Genomic DNA, 6,691 nt, shown 5'->3' with positions numbered 1-6,691 from the left:
AGCTCTGAAGCTATCCGAGGGAAGCAGAAATTCAAAGCTGTGAATGTTCTAAAGATCCAGAAAACTCAAGTTCTGAAGCTGTCCTAAATGGAAGCAGAAATCAGAAGCTGTGAATGTTCAGAAGATCAAAGAAATTCAAGTTCTGAAGCTGTCCTAAATGGAAGCAGAAATCAGAAGCTGTGAATGTTCAGAAGATCAAAGAAATTCAAGTTCTGAAGCTGTCCTAGATGGAAGCAGGAATCAGAAGCTGTGAGTGTTCTAGGGATCTAAAGAAATTCTAGTTCTGAAGCTGTCCTATGGAAGCAGAAGTCAGAAGCTATGAATTCTCTAAAGGCAGAAGCTTATATGATCGTCTCTACCGAAATAATCAGGGAAGTCTTTTATTAAAGTTCTTCGAGTATTTATTTCAGGGGGAGATTATTTATCTCAGGGGGAGATTGTTAATCTCAGGGGGAGACATATTCATATGCTTATGCTATAGCTGTGTAATTTGTCTTTTGCCGTCTGTTCTTTCTGATCGCAAATTCATATCATTTATATATGTTTTTGTCATCATCAAAAAGGGGGAGATTGTTAGAACAAGATTTGTTCTGATCAATTATCTTAGTTTTGATGATAACAATAATATGAATTTTGCTTAAGATAATATGGTACTCTAATCCAATGCAATTTCCTTTTCAAGAAATATATATAAAGAGTACGCATAATTCAGCGCTCAGAAGCTTTGTCTCAAAGGGTTCAGCATGCAACATCAGAACATGGTCTGGCAAGACATCAGAAGATGGTCGAAGCAGAATCAGAACATGGGTCTATGGAAGCATCAGAAGAACAAAAGAACAGAAGCACTGAAGTTCTGATGGTATCACGCTCAGAAGCACTTCAAGGTCAGAAGATCAGAAGATGCTATGCACCAAGCTGTTTGACTCTGATGATATTCAAACGTTGTATTCACAAACATCAGATCAGAAGGAAGTACAAGTGGCAAGCTACGCTGACTGACAAAAGGAACGTTAAAAGCTACTAAAGGCTACGTCAGTAGACACAGCGTGAACAAGGCTCGAGGTAGTTGACAAAAGCGTATAACATTAAATGCGATGCTGTACGGAACACGCAAAGCATTAAATGCACTCAACGGTCATCTTCTCCAACGCCTATAAATATGAAGTTCTGATGAGAAGCAAGGTTAACGATCCTGAACAAAACAATGCTTATTAACTTGCTGAAACTCTGTTCAAATCTAAACTCAGAATCTTCATCTTCATCAAAGCTCACTACATTGCTGTTGTAATATATTAGTGAGATTAAGCTTAAACGTTAAGAGAAATATCACAGTTTGTGATTAACGCTTTTAAGAAGCAATTTGTAATACTCTTAGAATTGATTACATTAAGTTGTAAGGAACTAGAGTGATCGTGTGGATCAGAATACTCTAGGAAGTCTTAGAGGTTATCTAAGCAGGTTGTAACTAGAGTGATCGTGTGGATCAGTATACTCTAGAAAAGTCTTAGAGGGTATCTAAGCAGTTGTTCCTGGAGTGATCAGTGTGTGATCAGTAGACTCTGGAAGACTTAGTTGCTGACTAAGTGGAGAACCATTGTAATCCGTGCGATTAGTGGATTAAATCCTCAGTTGAGGTAAATCATCTCTGCGGGGGTGGACTGGAGTAGTTTAGTTAACAACGAACCAGGATAAAAATTACTGTGCAATTTATTTTTATCTGTCAAGTTTTTAAAGCTACACTTATTCAAACCCCCCCTTTCTAAGTGTTTTTCTATCCTTCACAAAGTTATGCCTATTTATATCAATTTCATTAATTATTTCTCTACATTTTAATTTAAAGATAAATTGGATAGCTTATTAGAAAAGAAAAAAAGGTCACAAAGTAAACTCCTATATATTTAATATTTCTATGATACAACAACTTTAAATGCTGGAATGTTACCTTTTCTTTTCAACTTCAGTGTCCATCAACTCCTACACAGAGACATGGACACATAGATTAGGGACTAATATCTATTAATCTCACAAAGTTTGAATGAATTGTCTTTCCAAGACCCCTGTTGCATAAATCATGTAAGGCAATAACACTTAAGGAATGGTAACTTAATTGCGTTGAACACCGAATAGTACATGTTACACTTACATCTCCTTTGTCAAGGTGTACAAGCTTCCTTAAAAGCTTACCAGAGAAAATCACCTTTCTGTCCCCATTAGGGCATCCCAAACCAACCAAAACTTAAATATCCCGCCTCGAAAGGGATCTGAAATCAACAAACCAATAAATAATTTCCCATTGAACTGCAAAGTAGCAAACTAATCATCATATAAACAATCCTCAAGAGTTAACTAACAAAACAAAACAATAACATCCACACAAACATTGTAAAAAATTGTCATTTTTCTTATAATCTGAATATAATCTGAAAACCCAATAAAATGAGTTCAATTTAATTGAAATCTATAGTAAAATGCACAAACCTCAACAAGTCAAAATGATCCTCACCAAAATTGAGACACATAACACGAACACTCTTAAAACCCTTAGTTAAATCAAACCCCTCATCGTGTACATCCTCGGTAGTATCAAACCCTAAATCCTGCACCATTTTATCCTCAATCTTCCTCATGTGTTAAAAATAATTCTAATGCACCAATATCTTCATCAATTGAATCCACTCCGGCCACAGATGCACCAAATCCACCTCTTTCTTCACTAATTTCGCGAGTTCACTGTTCATTTTTGCCTCTTCACGAGACAAAGATATTGTTATTGGTTGCGAAACGGGTTCGATAATTTCGTTTGGAGAGTTTTTAGATTCACACCAAGCTCAAATTCCTTGACGTGTTTCGTGTTTTTGAGAATGTTCGATAATTGCATCAATTTGATCGAAGACGAAGTTGTGACGAGCAGAGAGAAAGGGTAAGGTTTAGGTTTTTGGTTTTGGGAGGTTGAGAAAAAGGTGAGAGCGTAAGAATATGGGGTTTATAACTTTTATTTCAATAGGTCAAACAGTGAAACATCAATTTTATATTTCAAAGTTAAATAGTTTGTTTAGACCCATTAATATTCATTTATTAATTTATTAATAATATTTAAATTATTTATTAATATGCTATATAGATTATATATTTTGAATTATAAATTTTAAATAAAAATTTTTTCATATAAATTTACACCCATTTTTTTGTTTAAAGGGAGTAATTGAACTTTGATTATAATAATATTTTTAATTTAAACCCGTTTTTAAAAAATAGGGTGTATATTGTCACCTCAAAATGTTTAAAATGACATGTTATTTACAAAATTGCCACCGCATTTTTTATTTACACCCGTTTTTTATATATTGGGTGTAAATTTTAAAATTATATTGATCTTTTTGTACTAGTGATACTTCGAGTTTTAGAGAGACATTTTAAAATTTATTTCAAATTTAAATTTAAACACATTATGCATTTAAATTTTTAAAATGAGTGTTGTTTTAAATTCATCCTTCGTAAACTCATTTAATTGTATGTTACTTCTATCATTTTAAAATGAGTGTTGTTTTAAAGAAAAAAATTATTTCAAAATGAAATGTCACTTTTACTTTTTAATATAAGAATGATTTCTGTTTGAAAAATGTTATCTTTAATAATTGAATTGACGCCATATAGTTATCTACCACTCATTTATATGAGATAATTTTATTAAATAAATCATTTAGCTGTTTAGTTATTGTTTTGTATAAGGATAAATCAGTAATCAAATCATGTTCACACTCCACGTCCCACTCACATTATTGGTGTGATAGTATTTTTCATATTTTGAATTGTTTGCATAATAATAGATTATGCTATTATTAATCCAGATCTAATGTTATAACAGAAAAATAAACATAAAAAAATATTTAAGAATATTACTCTATCATTATAAACATTATATTTAAATAGTTAGGAGTTTTAAGAGACTGAATTATGGGCACTTTAAAAAATTAAACAAAGACAAATAAAATTAGAAAATAAAATGATTGAGACAAATACTAATTGCACTTTTTAAAATTAGTAACTTTTTATAAAACTAATCACAATGTTTGATTTTTCGATACTCAATAATTAAATAGTTTTGCACACAGGTTTGTAATGTCAAATGAGTTATTATGTTTATTTTTAATTTTTATATTTTTTTTCGAATGTGACTCTTTACCTAAATATTAATTAAAAATATGACTCTTATTTAAATATTATTTTTGTTTAATATTTTATGGTGTGGAATTGAAAGTTGTAGATTGGTGTTATTTTCTTCTAAAAATAATGATTCTTGAGTTATTGTTAGCTAAAAATAGTTTTTTCAATAAAACAATAGTTTATGAATAAGTTATTGAAATTTCCTTATATTTTCTATGACCGGGTCGTCGAACTCGCACTTTGTTTGTTGAGAATTGAGATAGATGTCTGCCCGATTTTCTAGTTCATTTTAATTGTGAAGCATCTATTGGTCGGAGTGAGTTGGAGAATTTTTTTTATCTAGTATGTTTTTTTTTTCTTTCTCTTGTTTATCTTTTAAGATTTAATTTGCTTCTGGTGTTATCTAAAAATCGAGTATTAGGTGGAGAGTATACAACAAAATAAGAGGTTGAGTCTGGACGCGTACTATCTAAAAATCGAGTACTAGGTAGAGAGTATACAACGAAATGAGGGATTGAATTCGGATGCGTGCTGAACTATAGATCCGCCGATGGGTCCATTAACTAATTCGCTTAATACACTTGGCGCACGAGGTTTTCAAACATCAATAAATTGCAAGTATAAAAAAAAAAGGAGAAAAATTGTCTCCCCTACAGGGGAAAAATTGATCCTTACTCCCACCCTTACAAGGAAGTGGAAGAAATCACTTCTTATGGCCCAGAGTCCTCCAATATTGGAATTGGGAAAAAGGATATCACAAATTTCAAAATAAAATACATAGAACCACTCTCAATTTTCACGTGACGTACCGTTAGCCATGTTCTGACACCAAATTTTAAATATATTAATCAACATTTATACTCCATTAACCAACTTTATTTTACTAAACATTTTTATGTTTGAGAATTCATTAACTAAGTTATGAACTGTATTAACCAATTTTAAAAATAAGATTAACCAAAGTCTGTACTGTATATATTAATTTTTTATGTCAAAATATATATTAACCGAATTTTGAACTGTATTAATCAAATTTTTATATTCCATTAACCAATGTAATTTGAAAAAAAAAATATTAAAAGTAAAAAAAACTGAAAACACAGTTCATGAATAGTGTTTTAAGTATAGGTGTAATATTTTAGTGTATGAATACATTATTCGGTATCAATTTATCATTTTTCTTTTTCTCCTAACACTCCTCCCTAGCAGAGGCAGTGACTAAGACTCTGGTCTTTCTAATGCAATCTTTAAGAACATTCTCCATTACTTAAAAATGGATCTTGATCCTCTCATGCTAAATGTCTCCTGCTCTTCATCCTATTGCAATCCAAACCTTTAAATTAATCCATAAGCAAGGGAGAGAAAAAGGTCAAAGAAATCTAAACCAATAAACTATTATCCAACGGTTAGATGTTGCACAGGAGACACGGCAGCAGCAAAAACACAAGAGAGGATCTATTTCCCTTAAAAATTGACCGAATACATAAACGAATCAACACGTGCTTGCACATTATACTACTAGTTTTGTTCATATTATAGAATTTGAAGACATGTTATAAACTCATGCAGGCTCAAAATATATAAAGCGAACAGAACAACAAAAAGAAAGAAAAATGAAAAAACAAAGTCAATATTTGAGAAAATATGTATTAACTTCTTAATTTATATTAGGAAATTTCAAAGATGTGATTGATTCAACCTAATTTAGAATAAAAATACACAATGTAGTATAGATTTTGAATTTTGGAGTTGAGTTTTTTTTACTACTTCAAATTAAAAATGCAGAAGTCAAAGAAAGAAGAAATAGTTGTGATTTATATGGTTTTCAAATTTTAGAATTTAAATACTAAAAAAATACTCTGAAATTGTTAGTCCAACAATCGGGGGATGGTCGAGCGAAGAGTTTTCTTATATTTCCTTTGAGCAACATACTTTTTGTGGGAGACACATCACTTGTCCACCTAAAACCTTTTTCTTTGAACAACACATCTTTTGTGGGAGACACGCCACTTGTCCACCTAAAACCTTAAGGTAATAGGTGAGTGAGTTCTCCCACTTATAAATGCTCAACTCACCACATTCCTATCAAATACGAGACTATTTCCCCACTTACTCACACTGCATTATTATTTTAACACCCCATCAAGTGTGTGTTAATATGCTCCCCTCACACTTGTACCGTTGATGACACATTGTAATGGGACACCCCATCATGATGATGCAAATTAGGGATTTAACACCAGCTTTTTAGAGAATTAATACCTGTTTATTTTCGGTGTGGTTGTTACCGGTATTGTAAGTATGACTGTAACACCTGTTTTAAAACATGTATCAAATATTGATTTAACACCAATATTAAACAGGTGTTATAAGTGTTACAAATGGGTGTCAAAATTTTAATTCGTACCTACTTTGTCTAAAAATGGGTGTTACAAATTTATTAGAGAAAAATCTACTTAATATAAATGTAAGGTTGTCATCATGACAACCTTGGACAAAACCCTAGCTTCAAGATGATGTGTCACCC

At 31.6% G+C, this 6,691-nt stretch overlaps 1 long non-coding RNA gene across 1 annotated transcript; it reads right to left on the bottom strand.

Annotated features, from left to right (window-relative positions):
• Positions 1-1,785: 1,785 nt before the first annotated feature.
• On the bottom strand, positions 1,786-3,003 carry LOC131605428 (uncharacterized). Its single transcript, XR_009284677.1, has 3 exons — positions 2,479-3,003; positions 2,144-2,261; positions 1,786-1,974 (listed from the first exon to the last, which is right to left on the bottom strand). It is a non-coding gene; the product is annotated as an uncharacterized LOC131605428 (long non-coding RNA).
• Positions 3,004-6,691: the final 3,688 nt, after the last annotated feature.

This window comes from Vicia villosa, linkage group LG1, assembly GCF_029867415.1.
Source record: "Vicia villosa cultivar HV-30 ecotype Madison, WI linkage group LG1, Vvil1.0, whole genome shotgun sequence".
NCBI lineage: Eukaryota > Viridiplantae > Streptophyta > Magnoliopsida > Fabales > Fabaceae > Vicia > Vicia villosa.
This window is presented reverse-complemented; position numbering and strand designations above follow the sequence as displayed.